Source organism: Nannobrachium achirus (assembly GCF_963921795.1).
Source record: "Nannobrachium achirus genome assembly, chromosome: 9".
Taxonomy (NCBI): Eukaryota; Metazoa; Chordata; class Actinopteri; order Myctophiformes; family Myctophidae; genus Nannobrachium; species Nannobrachium achirus.
The window spans coordinates 1735907-1754814 of NC_137818.1; the positions used below are offsets into that span (position 1 = coordinate 1735907).

At 43.1% G+C, this 18908-nt stretch overlaps 1 pseudogene across 1 annotated transcript in view; it reads left to right on the top strand.

Moving 5' to 3' along the window:
* The window catches only part of LOC308291799 (signal peptide, CUB and EGF-like domain-containing protein 3), a 125114-nt pseudogene that overhangs the window by 39583 nt on the left and 66623 nt on the right, over positions 1 to 18908 (top strand). Inside the window, exons 10-11 of the transcript XR_013963354.1 lie at positions 8100 to 8147; positions 14056 to 14175. The product of XR_013963354.1 is annotated as a signal peptide, CUB and EGF-like domain-containing protein 3 (transcript). The remainder of the gene's footprint in view (positions 1 to 8099; positions 8148 to 14055; positions 14176 to 18908) is intronic.

Sequence of the window (18908 nt, forward strand, 5' to 3'; positions counted from 1 at the left end):
CTTCTCAAACTGACTCCAGGCCTGTTTTGATCACCATTTTCTGAAATACTTAGGCATTTCATCCCCATTCAGAACGGGTACACAGTACTGTGTATTATTATTTTATGCTTTAACTATTGAAAAATAGCAGATATACAAGCTCACAGCGCGGCACCGAGTGCCGCGCTGCGAGCTTGTAGATCTGCTATTTTTGAAAAATTGTAAACATTGGAATTTTGACCCGATTTTGGTCTTTTGAATCCTTCTAAGGTTTTTTGAAAAACCTATGTTTCTATGTCAGTGGCTCTCAAACCTTTTCATTTGATGGACCCCCAAAATGATATGTATCTTGCCACGGACCCGCATCTCGAAATATTTAGTTCCAGGGACCCCCGAAGCAAAATTTGAGTTACAAACATTCGCTTAAAAAAGACATATATATTCAAAGATTTTCACACGTTTTCACGACTTTTCAAAAATAGCAGATATACAAGCTCACAGCGCATTTTCAATGGCTAAAGCATTCAATAATCCTAGGCCTAAATGGGTTAATGTCAAGGACCCCTGACAGCGGACCCCCATCTCAAAATGTGTTGTTCCAGGGACCCCTGAGAAAGAAAGATTTGAGTTACAAATGTTTAATTTAAAATATATACCGTATACATTAAAATGTTAAAATGTTCAAGTTTTTTTTTTAAGTAGCTTCAATAACTTTCAAAAAGCAGCAGATGTACAAGCTCGCAGTGAGGCCCAACATGACACGTCGTGAGCTTGTAGGTCTACTATTGTTTCTTTTTGTTGATGAATGAATGTGATGCTGTATGAACGTGATGATGAAATCAAATGATCATTTGATTTCAATCAAATGAATGTGATGCTGTATTAACTAAAATCTCTGCTTCCGGGAAGGTCTTTGGAACAAACTTTTTTGAGACACATTGACCACTGATGAATCAAAAGAAATGTTACGAAGACATTTGCAGATCATAAGGGGTCAGGGGGTTAAAGTATAATCCGATTTTCAGAAGGAATTGAATTAAAAAAAAAAAAAAAAAAAAACATTTTTCCTTCAATCGCCTGATTTTCTAGCTCCCCACAACAATCAAATATTGGTTCATTTTTCCAATTTTCTAGCTTGCAAAAAAATCTGAAAAATAAGCAGATCTTTTGGTGACTGCTTGTTTAAACTTGTATCTGTGACCTCTAGGACCCTGCAGTCTTCCTCCAGTGAGAAGTCCTTTTCATCTCAAGGACCCCCAAAAATTACATGTATTTGCAAACATTTTCACAACTTTTCAAAAATAGCAGCGCTGTGAGCTTGTATATCTGCTATTTTTCAATAGCTAAAGTATGAAATAATTCCAGTTAAAAAAAATGATTTAACAATACAAACAAGCAATTGCCAAAAGCCAATTAGCAATTCTTTTTGCCCTGGAGTGTTCTTATCTTGGACAGTTTGTTCCTGAGCCTGATTGGTTGTGGAAAGAAGCTTCTTTCTGGGGGCGTGTCTCAGAGGGATGTGTGGTCATGGTGGGGGCATGGTGCATGCTGGGATATGGAGTTCTTTAGCTGCTTTGTGGCCTACAGCAGCTGCACTGACATCACTCACCAACCTCTCTGCTTGGATGGCTTTTCAATGAGGTGTCAATCATCATGCTGCTGTATTATGAAAGTATCACGGAAAATAGCAGATCTGCAAGCTCAAAATGCCCTATGTAATTATTTTACGACAAATAGCTAAAATAGCTGGCCTAGAACGGCAAAAAAAAACTAAACAAAACAAAGAAAAATGTTTTGAAAGCCAGGAATCGAACCGGCGGCGTTGTAATGTAATGTTGTAATTATGTGGTGAGGGCTCAGCTCTCCTGTCAGCTAGCGACGCCCAAAACGCTCCTTTTGGAGAATTATGTGCATGAATTTATCCTCCTTGTCGGGCAGAAACCTCGTCTGTCCACTAAAACTAGGACAGAAAATGTTGACTCCCTTTTTTTTTTTTTTCTTTTTTACTGACAAAAACTAAATAAAAACTACGTTATGTTGGCTGAAGCTTGGGCCGGACTCACACATATGCATGAAACATCTTCTCCGTATCGTCTGAGATTGAGGGGGGGAGGGGGAGGTCCAATGCATTGTCAATGGAAGGTTGTTTGGTTTTTTGTCGTTGCCGTGTCTCTTGCTCAACCACAGCCTGTCTTTTGGCCAAGAGACACGGCAACGACAAAACACCAAACAACCTTCTATTGAAAATGCATTGGATCTGCCCCACCCCCCCCAATCTCAGACTACACGGACACGATAGCTGTCACAACTGTGTGTAGGGCGCCTAAGACTGTGTTGACAATTTCGTCAACATAAAAACTAGACTAAAATGTCAGGGAGGGACTAGTGGAGAAGAGGTCCAGTAGAACTAGAAGACATTTTATGTTTGGTTTTTGGTTGCGCTCGGGTGTTGCGCTCTGAAAATAGCCGATCTACAAGCTCAACAAGCTCACAAGGCAACACGTCGAAGCTCAAAGTGTTGTGAGCTTGTAGATCGGCTATTTTCAGCATTCAACAGAGGGCAAAATCAGGCATTACAGCGGCCCGCCAAAATACATTTTTGTCAAAAAAAAATCATCTGTCATTTTGTTGACTAAAATATGAGGGAAAATATTCGCGACTACCTTTTTTCACTGGCAAACAAACTAAAAACCAAATAAAAACTAAGCTATGATAACTAAGACTAAATATATTGACAATATCAAACTAGACTACAATGTTAGGAAGAGATCTAGTAGAACTAAAAAAACAAGTCATGTGATGTTTGAATCTGTTTGTATCTACACATCACAACGCCATCGAGCCCCAACAATTTTAGTCGACTCAATCAACCGTTAGATTTAGTTGACTCAAATCCTTTTATATTTGGTCGACTGAAACTAGTCAAAAACTAATTAAAACTTTTCAGATGTCTAAAATATGACTTGATTCTAAAGACCATGACTAAATCAGGTTTACACGACTGTCCGCTTTTCACATTGGCATGTTTTGTCATAAATGAATGCCCTACTTCATCATACAAGAGTGTCGCATAGAAATACTGAAAATAGCTGATCTACAAGCTCACAATCCGTTGCATCATTTGCAGATCAGCTACTTAAGTTTCCACCTTTCTTTTATAATTAAAAAAGGAACGATTTTGGCAGTGGCGTCAGTTCAGAAAAAGCTAAGGTATGGCAACATGACTGGTGTCTTGCACGTGCGCGAAGACACCAGTCATGTTGCCATACCTTAGCAACAGGCATGATACATTTATTTTAAGAAGTACATTCTATTTTCCCCCCTTTTCTACGGTTTCTTGGGCTGGATATGGCAGCCTGGAACGGTTGTTCAAGTGCAGCTAAACTTGGCATGTTAGTAAACGTGCCACAATTAACAATAATGCATTGCACCTGTGCAGCTGACCTGCAGAACCTGGGAATATACCATTCTGTCAAGATAGATAGATAGATACCTTTATTATCCCAAGGGGGAAATTTAGTTGTCCAGTAGTAGCACAGCAGTATACAGTTATTTACAAAGTTACAGAGACGTAAGAAAAGATAGATAAGAGGAAAAAAAACAAAACAAAGACAAGAGCAGTACAGTACCAATAAGAGAAGGTGCATCAATAGAGGGGGCGAATAATATATAAGTATATATACATAAAGTGTCTTGCAAAAGATGGGGAGAATACAAGTGTGGATAATATAATTGTTAAAGTGACCATTTTGTTAAATTCAGCATTTGTAGATAGACAAAGAGATATTCATGGATTTATATTTAAAAGTAAAAGTAACTTTTATTTCCCCCCCCCCCCCCCCCCCCCTTGGCCCAGGGTATGGCAGCTGCTTACCCCTGCCATACCCAGTTGACGCCCCTGGATTTTGGACAGTGAGGATATCTTTGAATGAGAATGGGAAGAAGGATTAGCTAGAAGTCCATGTTTATGAAACAATCGTTCGTATGCTGGAAATGAAAAACAATGAAAAACAATCCTGACTCCAATTAGTTGTGTATGTTGGTATATTTATACAGTCCTCAAAAGGCCTTGAACAGAACCTTTCGTCCGTTGCCAAGACTGTCAGTATTAATATCCCTCTGCTCATAACCGGAAGAAATAAAGAAATGTGTTTTCACAGAACAAAGTCAGTGTTTCTTGGCAAGACGTTTTAGTTGCGGAAAACATGTGTTTCATGACACTGTCATCATTATGACATCACACCTCTTAAGAAGAAGAATGATCTGACTAGGGATATTTAGCCTTTATCATCGCTGACACTCTGACATTATTTCATGATGATTATTATTATTATTATGATTATAATTGATGCATTCTGTTGACACTAAGCCATATCTGTCCCCTCTCTCTTAACTCACTGTAGTTCCTGGACTCGCTCACCATGACGTTGCCATCCATTTATTTTATTGTTTTCCAACTTGTATCGAGGCCTGTCAATAATCATCACAGTTTCCGTGTTCAGAAACATTGTGACATGTTGTGAACTTGTAGATTGTGCTTTTTTTTACCATCAGCTCCCAGTACTTACAACACCTACCATCAGGGTATGTCGGGTGGGAACCATAGACTGTAAAAGATATGGACAAAGCAAAGCCATTGGTTTCTATGCAGCGCAAATTACGCATTTCGGGTCCTTGGCATGGGTGTCGCCATCATAGATTGTAAAGGCACCAGAGGATGCTATTGGCTGCCAACGGTCACGTGCAACCGCAGGGATACATGGGAGAATGTGGTCGAAGCCTCCCGAAATAAAGCACACGAAGAAGAACACAGCCGGCTGGTATCAGTTTAGTTGGCCACGCCCCCCGCAACTTTATCATCAATTTTAACATAGATGGAGCTCGTTAATTTTTATTGATAATGAGCACCTTATCAATCCTGCTTATTGATCCAGGCTTTAATCCAGCTCACTGTTGAGCGTTTTCTAATTATTTTGTGTAAAGACTTCAGATGACAAATTCTGAACAGAACTGCTATCTTTTATCATTGGCCAGTTGTTGTGACTGTGAGTTTGTGGCTGACCAACATCTATGAAGATGACAACTGACAAGAGTAACAAATATCATTAAATATCATTAAAACAATCATTCATTAGTGTGCAATAAGTGTTAAATGGCTTTATAGTATGAATACTACTGTACTCATTTATTGATTGTTTAAACATGACATCATGGGCCGCTAAGCTCGATAACTAATAAGCTTGATAAGCCCAAAGTTTATTGATACCTACTTATTGAATAAATCTGTTGAGGTTATCGAGCTACCCTTGTTTAGGGCCCTTTGCACACAGGACAGTTGCGTTTTTTTTCGTTTGCTACATGAATAAAACACTTTGGATTTGGTGTGCAAGGCTGTGCGGAATCAGCGCTGCGGATCCCAAAAGGAGTCATAAAAGGAGTGATGAGTTTTTTACCGCATGCGACAAGACGCACGAATCGAACTGGGTTCGATCGAGAAAAAAAGACGCACGGCCGCAGCCACTCGTCGCACGGCTAATTCGGATCCGGTGTGCATGAGGTCGTAGAGAATCATTGTTTTCTTTAAAAAAAATGAAATTGTCCGTTTTATCCGTGCGGATAAACGCGCCTGTGTGCAAAGACCTGCAGTCAAGGGATCCAGTGAAGAGGGGAGGGGACACATGGTGACAACATGTGGCACATCTGGCTGGCTGTCTCTCTCTCTCTCTCTCTCTCTCTCTCTCTCTCTCTCTCTCTCTCTGGTCTTCCACTAACCACTCTGCTCTGTCTGTCAACACAGTGCATGCATCAACAGTAAAGCTCCCATCTGAAGCCTAATCCCTCAATGCTCCACAGACCGAGCGATCTTTCTCCCAGCAATGCTGTCATCATGCTGACGGATTATAAATTATAAATACAACTTATAGTACAGGGGCTAATACAAATTTTGGTACCACCCAAGGTGACCGTAACATTTTTGGATTTTCTTCTTCGTAGATGTCTCTAGTTTATATTTTGGTACCCTTTCTGAGAAGTAGCTTAATTGATGTTATCAGCCGCTAGAGTCGGTCTCCCATTGACTTTCTATACAGGAGGAAAATACCCAGAAAACATTTTTTTTTTCTGGGTATTTAAGTAGGATATGAGGGGTCTAACTAGGGGTTTGGCATGATGCTGAATCCATTGCAAGCATTTGTTTTGCACAAAAAGCATTCATGGGGCTACAAATGGCCCCAGAAAACACCCACAACACTGATGAAACTGATGAAAAGTGATGAGTCATCACTTTTCATCACTAAACCATCGATGGGAGACCAACTCTAGCGGCTGATAACATCAATTAAGCTACTTCTCAGAAAGGGTTATCATACCAAAACGTAAACTAGAGACATGTAGGAAGACAAAAATGTAAAAAACGTACGGTCACCTTGGGTGGTACCAATTTGTGAAGATATCAGCATTAGCCCCTGTACTATTACACCAGCTCACAGCGCAGCACAGAGTGCCGCGCTGCGAGCGTGTACTGAACTACAAAGGCAGAGTGCAGTAACTACGTTTTGGGACACACCGACTTATTTGTGTCGCCCAACGGTCAAATTAGCCTTCATGATATTGGGGGATGAACAATTACCTCAAGAACAGATGTACAATCAGTGTAATATCACTTTTATATATTTATCTCATTTGGCTGATCAGCTGTAACACTTTTAAACCCATTTTTTGGTGAAATTCGAAAACGTAGTTACTGCACTCTGCCTTTGTAGGGCAGTGTAGATCTGCTATTTTTGAAAACTTTCTCAAACCTTTTCATGTTAAGGACCCCCAAAATGACATGTGTTTGGCTGCGGACCCGCATCTGAAAATATGTTGTTCCAGGGACCCCCCCAAAAGCAATGATTTGAGTTACAAACGTTTGCTTTGAAAAATATTCAGTGCAAAACTTTTCACGATTTTGGCACTCGGTGCCACGTTGTGAGCTTGTATATCTGCTATTTTTCAACAGCTAAAGTATAAAATGATTCCAGGTCTTAAGGCTCTGCGTTGGAGTGAAACGCATGATGATCCGCATGTCTCAGTAATCCTGCTGCTTCTGCCTTGAGCTGTCATCCTCTTTTCACCCTTAAAAAGGAGCTTCATGCATTCTCAATCTTTACAGCTAGAGGGCAGTATTTTCATTGTCTTAGGGTTAGGGGTTAGTAGCAGCTTAACTTAACTCAACCTCTGCCAAAAGAAATACCCCTTTGTAGGGCTTCTCCGCCATGCCCGAGGAACCCGAAGATTTAATAAGCTTTAATTAAAAAATAATAATTTATCGAAGCCGAACTAAAATAGGCCGGAACTAATGCTCCGGGATCGGTTTCTACACGGACACATTATGGAGCGGACCGATTAACATTGAGGCCGCAAACCGGAAGCGGATGGTCCGTCCTCTATTCCGTCCCGTTAGCTTTCTGTGTAAACACCACGGCTTACAGATGGAGAACTTATTGATCAATTGAAAAAGTTTCAACGGATTTGAGAAGCTGATGGAATACGCGAACACACGATGCATAGCAGTGTCCCATCGCACGATGGGAACTAGATTAGCGCCCGCGATAACAGGTAGGAGAAGCCAGCAGTGAAAGACATAGAAAGATCTTCGGGCTCCTCGGCCGTAAACTAGGAATGAGTTAAAGGCCTGTCCATACTGTCTCTGACCACCAAACCTTTCATCAGAGGGTTCAGACTTTCCTCAGCACAATAAAACAGACAGTCGGTTCAGTCAACAACCTAATATAGTCCAGTTTCATTTGTCCAAAAATGAAGGTTCGTTAAAATTTTCTGGAGATCAGGAAAACTATACATTTTTGGAAACTTCAGACTGTAACAAATCAGAATGTGCGTGTGCTTGTACAGTAACACTGTACAACTGTAGTGGAATGTGAGAAGACATGGATATTGAGAGGAACATTTTTCTGGTGTGTGCGTGTGTGTTGTGTGTGTTGTGTGTGTGTGTGTGTGTGTGTGTGTGTGTGTGTGTGTGTGTGTGCGTGTGTGTTGTGTGTGCGTGCATGTGTGTGTGTGTGTGTGTGTGTGTGCGTGTGTGTGTGCGTGTGCGTGCGTGTGCGTGCGTGTGCGTGCAGGAGAGAGGAGTGTCCAAACGTTGGCTGCGCCCCAGCTGTTTCCCAATGGTAAATATGTTACGCCTCCCCCTCCTCTGGGGTCTCCCCAGACCCGGGGTCTTCTCTGGGGTCTCTGGAGACCTGGGGTCTCCTCTGGGGTCTCCTCTGGGGTCTCTGGAGACCCAGGGTCTCCTCTGGAGACCTGGGGTCTCCTCTGGGGTCTCTGGAGACCCGGGGTCTTATCTGGGGTCTCCTCTGGGGTCTCCTCTGGGGTCTCTGGAGACCCGGGGTCTTATCTGGGGTCTCCTCTTGGGTCTTCTCTGGGGTCTCTGGAGACCCAGGGTCTCCTCTGGAGACCTGGGGTCTCCTCTGGGGTCTCTGGAGACCCGGGGTCTTATCTGGGGTCTCCTCTTGGGTCTTCTCTGGGGTCTCTGGAGACCCAGGGTCTCCTCTGGAGACCTGGGGTCTCCTCTGGGGTCTCTGGAGACCTGGGGTCTTCTCTGGGGTCTCTCCAGACCTGGGGTCTCCTCTGGGGTCTTCTGGTCTGAATCATGGCAGTGGTGTGGAGGGTCTCTCTCTCTCTCTCTCTCTCTCTCTCTCTTCCCCTGCCCCCGTGACCTTTGCCCTGTGACCTTTGCCCTGTTTTCAGATTCAGATTCAGATTCAGATTACTTTATTAACCATTGTGTAATACACATAGGAATTTGCTTTGGCATACTACATTTTTGCATTCAAATACAAACACAAAAACACCGACAGAACACAACACACGTAGTCACCACAGCAGCCATGGTCGGCGCTATCTTGTGACCTTTGCGCTGACCTCTCCCCTTCCTCCTTCCTACTGTGAATGCTCCTCCAATAACACTGCTGACCGCTGGTCTGTCCGGTGGGGTTCAGAGGTCAGAGCCACGCCCCCCCCCCCCCCCCCCCTCCTCCTCATCTGACTGACCAGCACACTGAAACACTGTTGCACTTTAGCAACTCTTCATCTGCATTTCATCATCTCTTCATGAATGTGGAGCACAGACACTGTTACACTGTAAGAAGTGTTTCTTTCACTGTAAGAGGCAGGGCAGGAATTCTCTCATTTGCAAATCCCGCCCCATTCTGCCCTGTTACTATGGTGGTACAGATGACCCTGGGCAGATTGTTTTTATAGTGGCAGTGAATGGGGGGAGAGGGTATTTTCATTGCCTCATTATTGCAATTTAAAGTACCAAAGGAAAAACATCTAGGTGATATTAATAAAAAGGGAAGACAAAGGTACAGTAGTTACATTGCAAAACAGGGGGTTTCCCCCAAAAATATATGTTTTAATTTGTTTAATCCCAGTGGGACAGAATCACCATTGCAGATTCTTTTATAGTGGAAGTGGATGGGGGAAAAAGATTGTTCATAGCCTCATTACAGCTATATAAAGTACCAAAAAAAACACATCTACGTGATATTAATAAAAAGGGAAGAAAAAAGTACAGTAGTTACATTGCAAAACAGTAATTTTCCCCCGAAAATATATGTTTTAATTAGTTTAATCCTCTGGATCAGAGAGAGAAGAGAAATAGAAAGAGAAAGCGCAGTGCATATTGGGTAGGAAAATGACAGCCAGATTATTGTTCTACTCACATAATAGGCTGGCTTTCGTAATTCTGCCCATTTAAAATATATGTACCCAATCGAAACTCTTAGTTATATTGATAAGGTCCATGTGAACTAGTCTGTTGAAGCTTATTCCTTATAATGAGCGGAATCGCTATCACCTCGCGGGGCCGTACTGCACGCACGCCGTGTCGCGCAGTACCTACGGTGATGAAAGCCTAAAGCAACATTCTCCACTGCACAAACTCCACCCCCGATAGCAAAAAGTGAATGATTTTTTCTGGTTGGCCAGTCAGGGAGTCTCAGGGACCAATCAGAAGGCTGACAAACGGTGAATTTCATGAAGTCCATGGCCGTCGTTGCCCCTCAGTTTGGCCTTGTGCCCCTCAAACCAATGGCATGACCTGAGGCCACAGTGGCCTTAATGCCCCTCAAACCAATGGCATGACCTGAGACCACAGTGGCCTTAATGCCCCTCAAACCAATGGCACGACCTGAGACCACAGTGGCCTTAATGCCCCTCAAACCAATGGCATGACCTGAGACCACAGTGGCCTTAATGCCCCTCAAACCAATGGCATGACCTGAGGCCACAGTGGCCTTAATGCCCCTCAAACCAAGTAACCCCTGTCCCCCCCGCGACACGCGTTGTGCCTGTCATCTCTCCTATGATAACAACATCAATACAGCATGGAATTGTGTACAAAATCTTTATCCAACAGACGACAAGAAAATATTCTTTTAAGTTTTGGGTCTGAGGGTCAAATGGTGGTTCGGTGGCTCAAATGCAGATTAAATAATGGATCTTGATATGAAAAAGGTTGAAAAGCAGTGCTTTAGAGCACCGTGTTTGATTTATTAAGACACAGAGTCACCGTTATGAGCTCAGTTTAATCATGGGGCTCCTTGCTGTCATCCTAATGTAGCCTCAGGTCCAGCCAGTTCCCTGCTGTACTCTGTCTTCAACCTATAGCCAACATCATATATGTAAGCCATTTTACCATGAGAGGGTCGTGGGTTGTTGGCTGATTTACCACAGTTCTTTTTACCCATTCACACACACATTCATACAGTGATGTCAGAGTAAACCATGCTTGGCACCAACCTGCTCATCAGGAGCAGTTAGGGGTTCAGAGTCTTGCTCAAGGACTCTTCACAACTGGGAACCCTCCGTGTTCTAATGCCGGTTTCTCTACCCCTGAGCCAATGCCACTGCCCGGACCCGGACTCTGCGAGTGGACACAAATGGAACCAAATGGATACAAATTGGTACCCTCTCAGAGTTAAATGAACCCTCAGGATTCCACGGTTTAGATGCAGGTCCCATAGATTAACAAATAATACAAAAAAAAAAAAAAAAAATATATATATATATATATATATATATATATATATATATATATATATATATCATATCATATATCAATTGGGGCGTGGTCTAATGCAGTATTGCCCAATCAAAATTGTATGGGTCTCGCTGGTAGATTTTTGTCGTAAAAAGAAAAAATAATAACTAGAAGCAGTGCTCTTCCGAGCACAGGTCTCCACCAGGCCAGGCGTCCTGGTGGTGCTATAAAAGGCCAATGTAAAAAGCGTGGCATGTTTTCTTCACCAATCTTAGACCTTTTATGGCAGTCGGTCGCTGCATGGATGATATGAGGCATTGTGTTCCAAAAATGTGTTTTGCTAAAGTCTACCTGCTGGTGGCGCTATAACAGGCCAATGTGAAAAAGGTAGCATTTGTTCCTTGATGTAGTGGGAATATGTGTGGCAAATTTCATGCTAATGGCAAGCTTCGTTGATGATTTGAGGCATTTTGTTCAAAAACGGAGCAATCCTGCAAACTTTGAAAGCCAATATTAGCCAATTAGGATGGAATATGAAATATCAGACGGATCGGACTTGATCACATGACTAGAGATACTGTTTACCGATTTGCATGATTTTTGGATAAAATCTCAAGGAATAATAGGAAAAATGTGTTTTACATAAGTCGGCCTCCTGGTGGCGCTATAAAAGGCTGATGTGAAAAATGCAGGGAAAAGGTTTTTCCTTGGCCTCTAGGGAGTGCGCTTACAAAGTTTGAAACTGATCGGTGGAGTTATAGGTAAAACCACAAATAGGCCTGTTATAGCGCCACCATGAGGCTGATTTAAAAAAATTGAAGTGGCATTTCTTCCTCGACCTAGTGGGAACGTGTGTGCGCGATTTCATGATAATTGCACTTCGCGTTTGGGATTTGAGGCATTTTGTTCAAAACGGCTCAATCCTGCAAACTTTGGAAGCCAATCTTAGCCAATCAGGATGGAATATGCAACTTCGAGTTGAGATACTGCCTACCAATTTGTAGGATTTTTGGACAAAATCTGTAAGAGTAGTGCGCAGAAATGTGTTTTGCAAACATCGGCCTCATGGTGGCGCTAGAACAGGCCCAGAGGTTCTGAATTGGCATCCAGGGAGTGTGTGTGCTCACTTTGGCAGCGACCGGGCCAACGGCGACTGAGATTAGGTGGTAACAAACTGCGAGGACGCACGGACGGCCGGACGCACGCACGCACGGACACACGGACGGACAAAGGGGAAAACATACTCTCCCCCATGCCTTCGGCTGGTGGAGACAATTAGTAGTGAAAAACCTTGTGGCATCGAAGTGATATGATGAATAAAGCTTGAGAACCATTCATTGGCACACAGATTCCATTTTTCTACAGAAGAGAAACAAACAAACGCAAAGTCACAAATGCAACATTACACTAAACATTACATTAAAGCCTTGAATGCAACATTACACTAAACATTACATTAAACCATGAATGTAACATTACACTCACAAACAACTAAGTATGGACAAGCGTGGGAGTTTGGGAACCTTATCCCTGGTGGTGGCTCCAACTCTAACCTTTTCCTCTTGACTCGTTTTCTGTTCATATTCTGCTACTACCAGCCCTCTTCTAACTGCTTCATGTTCATATTTAATAATGTTTCTGACTGTATTTCTATGTGCAGGTTGATGTGCATGTCTGTGCATGCATTCTGACTGAGCTGTAGACCAAGGCAACACTATTAAAGGGGAGTTTCACCCCCGAAATGAAAATTGTTGTTCGATCTCCCCTTGGAGACTTGGATTTCCATTAATGGAGATTGTTTCATCACATTCCTGATCCAATTAATAATGTATGAACAAACTAAACGTTAGGATATGGAGATGAGATTTCTGTGATTTTAAACATTTGCTAATTAGAATCTGGACAATTTTATTTTGCTAATTCCACACCGGATTACAGTGTGAGAGGTGAGCGTTTTATATCGTTTTGCCTTGGACTTCTTTATGCTTCAATTCATCAAATATCTGAATATTGGATCAAGAATGCGTTGAAAACAAAACAATCTCCTTGAGTTCAAGGCTTCACGAGGTGAAATGATTGGTAGAGGAAACCTCTTCAACCCCACGGGGTCCCCCAGGGCTCTGTACCTGTACCTCCACACTACCTCCTCCAGTACCTCCACATTTAACAGATACAGAACAGTTTAGGCCTGTTCTAATCACTTTACTTTACTTTTTACTAGGGCTGGGATGCCATTACAAATTTTAATCTAATTAATTACAGGCTCTGTGATTAATTCATCGCAATTAATCGCATTTTAATCGCATTTTAATCGCACATCGATATTTGACCTGAGAAGCATTTTTTCCAAGTAAAACACATTTTGCTGTACGAGTGAATCAACGAGTGAGTTTTTTAAATCTAAATTTCGCATCCACTGGGCCAAACAAAGCGCTCTGATCGGCTACTTCTCCCTTTGCGTTTGTTGTCTCTTCTTGGTTGGTGCATCGCTATGATCGGTATGCCCGAAACTGAAGGTTCTGTGGTGCAAAAACTAAGTGCGATTAAAATGCATATATTTTTTTTTCAATCTTATTAATTTTCTGTAATTAATTAATCGCATTTAATCAGTCAAAGTCCCAGCCCTACTTTTTACGTAATTTTATTGTTTTAACATATATTGGAAAAATGAACCATTTTAACACAGAGGTGGCCACCTGTCCCGTTACCCATTAAATATCTTGCTCACAAAGCACTGTGAGCTTTATTTGTCCATCGCCTAATCTTCCTGCGAGAACGTTTTCCCCAGGATATATATTTATGGATGCTGCATGGGGTTTAAGTGGTTGCGCGTATACTTTGTTTCCCTTTGCTATGAGTTTGACTGTGAGTGTGTGTGTGTGTGTGTGTGTGTGTGTGTGTGTGTGTGTGTGTGTGTGTGTGTGTGTGTGTGTGTGTGTGTGTGTGTGTGTGTGTGTGCGTGCGTGCGTGCGTGTGTGCGTGCGTGCGTGCGTGCGTGCGTGTGTGTGCATGCGTGTGTCTCCTCCTCACAGAAACGTGTGCGGTGAACAACGGTGGTTGTGACAGCACGTGTCACGACGCGGTGACGGGCGTGCGCTGCAGCTGCCCGGTGGGGTTCTCTCTGCACCCTGTGGACCGCAAGACCTGCAAAGGTAACGGATCTCCAATAGTACAGGCAATCTAAGAAAAAATATGGGCCAACCTTGAACAAATTGCAACACAAACTCTTTCAACTTTTTTTTCCTTCATAAATATGTTAGTAATAACATATCAAAAGTCCTAAGAAATCCAAGTGCTGGAACATAGTGAAAAATGCTGAGATGTCACAATTCCCCATTGACGCCTATGTTAAAAATTGATTTAACATAGGCTATAGCTATTCTTAGCTGTTGTCCAAAGAAAAGGTTCAATACTTTCCAGAATTACCTAGAAACTGTGTTGCATGCAGTAAATTGATTGTTCAAAGGGAAATTGTTAATATTATAGCCATTTTATGAGAGAAAAAAGGGACAAACTTCACCCAAGAGAAAATCGGAAATATGGTTTATGAATGCAATAAAAGGTAAAACTATAAACACAACATTATACAAAACTTTAAAGCTATAAAAGCAATGTTGTCCTTATATTTAAACTATTCATCATCATCATCCTCATCATCATCATCATCATCATCAGTTTCAATCAGACATGTGTTTGCACACCCCATGTCTTTGCAGTTTGCACATGCAACAGAGCAGTCAATGCCATGCTTCTTGCAAGTGCAAGTCTACTGCAGTCTGTCTTGCAGGTGCATCTGCTGACCTGTAGCAGTTCCTGTGGAGCTGGAGTCTGTCTGGACAGGGACAAGCCCCCCATGATTCTCTTCCCATCCCCATTATTGCGGCAGGAGCTCACATGCAGTTCCCTTCCACTGCTGCACTTGGTACTACACACAGAGACTGTGATACTTTGCTGCTGCAGCTGTAGGTGGCAGACTCTCTGGCTTTACAGCTTGAGATGTGCTAATAGCCACCTTCTCACAAAAGCGCTTGTATCTTAATGAGTCAAGACCCTCCCCAGACTTCCCATTGTACAGCCAAACCAAAGCCTTCTATCCTGCTGAAACAACCTCTGCTGTTGATGCTGACTGTTTGTCAAACACTGTAGCTTGCTCACGGAACTCATTGATGGTTGTGATTTTTTTGAGGGGAGCTGCTTTCCCAATGCCATAAAGCCGGGAGGTAGTGTCACACCAAGCTACTGCGTGGATGAAGAGAATGTGATTGCACACACTGGGACCCAGCTGCTGTTTCAGAGATTTGATGTTCCAGACATGTGGCTTCTTCACGCTCTTTTTTGTCTCAGGTTTGAAGATGAGGTTGTGTGACTTGAGGTCAGCATGGTAGATGAAGAGGATGAGCAGATCTGTGTCATCACCGATGACCACAGTATTTGTTGTGGTTGCAGATTCCACTGCTTTTTGTACTATGAGGAGATCAGCATCTCCTGGGGCATGGTGTGTCTGACAGTTCTGTGTCTGTAGGTGACCACTGAGCATGTTGATGAACTGCTGTTTGTTTGTGTTGTTTGCAAGGAACTCGTCTTTTTGCATTGTAACAGGCAAGTACTCATCTATGGTCACGGTTGCTCCAGTCCTCCCACCTGCTCGCCTTAGGTGTGTCATGTCTTTGGTGGATGTGCCCTCATATCCATCGAACACGACAACTGCCTCTCCATAGTGTTTTGTGACATACTCGCCATACGGCTTGCACGTGTCCATGTAAGTGGATCCACGTGTCCATGGGATGCGCTGAATAAGTGCTCCACCATCCAACACATGCTGAACAGGGCCTGTGACTTCTGAAAGGTCAGGTGTATGGAGTGCCCAGATGGCCTCAGCTAGCACTGGCTTCTGTGGCTGTCGAAGCATCAGGGAGGTGTCAAGCAGTGCTGGAGGATGACTACACAGCTCATATTTAAACACTGATGGCAGGCGAGTATGTCACAAAACACTATGGAGAGTTGTCTAGAATGCCTGTACTACAAGCTCACCGAGGGTTGGAGGGCATTAAGCCATTCAGAACGGGTACACAGTATTGTGTATCATTATTTGATGCTTTAACTATTGAAAAATAGCAGATATACAAGCTCACCGAGGGTTGGAGGGCATTAACGACGTGATTTTTGCAAGTCGACTCGACTCAGTAAAAAGTTGGGTTGAAGTGGACTTTATCGTTTGATGACGTCATCACATTGAACGGGGAACAAAACCCCGGAAATGACGTATAGAGCTGGACTTCATAGAATAGCCTAAACTAAAGCGATCCTTTCTCCCTTAACTCATTTAGTGCCCACCCCGCCAAATATTAAAAGATGTCCGGATTGCCCATCCTGGGATGTTGCACGCTATATACTGTATATACAGTAAAGCTGGTGTGGGCTCACCTTCGGTCCGGCTATCACTGGTGAAGTCCACGATTCGTTTCCATCGCACGTCCACGTGCACGCATAGTGATCCCATCACATAGAAAACAACGGTCTTTCTCATCTTTACAGTCCATTTTCTCCCAAAAAATACTTTTGATGCCAAGGATGGCATTGGATTCTCGCTAAAGTAGCACAAGCATGAAGGCATCCATCTTAGATCTTTGTTTACGTTCCGGACCAGAACTAGTCACGGGTGAATCTTGAACATCGTCAAGTGGAAATTGTGAGCTTGATCTACTTCTGGCCTTCAAAATAAGAGAGAGGCCGTGAACGGGACAAGATGTGGGCACTCTGGACAACTTAACCCTTTCATGTCCGGGCTCTAAATGGGTTGATAAGGCTTTTGTTTTGATGTTAATACTAGTAAGACGCCTCAGGGCGACAATTCTTGGCCATCTGGCCAGTGATGTATAACGGACCAGTTACCCATATATGGAGACCCCTGGTACCCATATATGGATATCCATGTACTGTATATGGAGATATGCTGTGAGAGCCCAAACATGCTTACTCATTTATTCTTTATGTGAAAGTCCTATGACGTTTATGACATCTGACATCATACCCTTTTATGCCCATACATGCAGGAAGGGGGAGGGGCTCTGTTCCCCCGTCTATAAAGGCTCATAACTTTATACTAACAACTCTGATAAAAACAGTAACGTTGGCTTTTATTAGTTTGGCCTTTTTGAGAGCTGAGAGAGGAAACAAAAAGGAGCGAAACAAAGCCAGACAGGAGGACGGCTGGCTCCAGAAGACACACAACGCTCTCTCTCTGCTCTCTGTCAGGGGCGTCACAAGGGGTAGGAAAGTGAGAGTTACCAGGGCCCAAGGTGGAGGGGCCCTAGTAACTTTATCTATTGAAAAATAGCAGATATACAAGCTCACAGCGCGGCACCGAGTGCCGCGCTGCGAGCTTGTAGATCTGCTATTTTTGAAAAGTCGTGAAAATGTGTGCAAATCTTTGAATATACCCTATGTATTTTTATATTTGTATATATATATTATATATATGTAACTCATTATATATTATATATTTGTAACTCAAATTTTGCTTCTGGGGGGTCCTTGGAACTAAATATTTTGAGATGGGGGGTCCTTCACATGAAAAAGTTTGAGCATCACTGACATGAAAACATAGGTTTCTTGGCACACATTTTCACAACTTTTCAAAAATAGCAGATCTACAAGCTCACAGCACGGCACTCGGTGCCGCGCTGTGAGCTTGTATATCTGCTATTTTTCAATAGTTAACTTTCATGGGGGGCCCGCAGTGAATCCTTGCACCCAGGGCCCAGAATTTGGTGTGACGCCACTGCTCTCTGCGCTCGCTCTGTACTCGCTTAACTGTCTGGCAAGGCCAGAGCCCTGGGAGGACAGGGGCGTCACAAGGGGGGGGGGGGGGGGGGAGTGGGACTGAGTTACCAGGGCCCAATGTGGAGGGGCCTTGATTATTTTATACTATTTATAGCTATTGAAAAAATAGCAGATCTTTTTAATGTTGTGAAAATGTGTTCAAATCATATCATTTTGGGGGTCCTTCACATGAAAAAGGTTTGAGCACCACTGACAGAAACATAGGTTAAAAAAAAAGAAAAAAAAAAAAAAAACTTGACATGGGCCTATTGTTCGCGATTGTTCAAAAATAGTAGATCTACAAGCTCTCAGCGCAGCCACCAAATAATCTGCTATTTTTCAATAGTCAAAGCACAAAATAATGTGTTCCCAGTCTAAATGGGTTAAACTCCCTCCCCCTATGAAGAACATTCATGGGGGGCCCACAGTGAATCCTTGCACCCAGACCCAGGGCCCAGGATGTGGTGTGACGCCCCTGCTCAGAGGAGCCAGAGACAGAGGAGGAGGGGGGGGGGGGGGGATTTATTTGATTCCATTTTCTGATGCGTTTATTTCAACCAGATGATCCAGACTTCCTCCCCCTCAGAAGGAGGGGGGGGGGGACACTTTGTTTATTACCATTCAGAGTTTTTTATTGTTTTAAAAAAAATATATATTAATCAGAACCACCGTTGGTTGGTTCTTTTCCGGTGCCGCTGCCCGGTCCGGTTCCGGTCCGGTTCCGGTCCGGATCCGGTCCGGATCCGGTCCGGTTCCGGTCCGGATCCGGTCCGGATCCGGTGATCAAAGCCCGGGGATCAGAGAATGATGTATGGATTGTCCCTAACCCAATTTAACCCATTAGGAAAAAAGAAAAATAAAATGTCGGCCTTCATTCCATTTTGGGGGCTGGGTGGCCAACAAAGTAAATCGTCACTGTCGGGCAGAAACCTTGTATCTCCAAGTTTCAAATTTATAAATCTTTTCTCAAAGCAAAGCCCTGCTTCATCATACAAGGCCGTCGCACAAAAACAGCAGATCTACAAGCACACAACGCCTCGCGGTGCGAGGCGTTGTCGTTGTG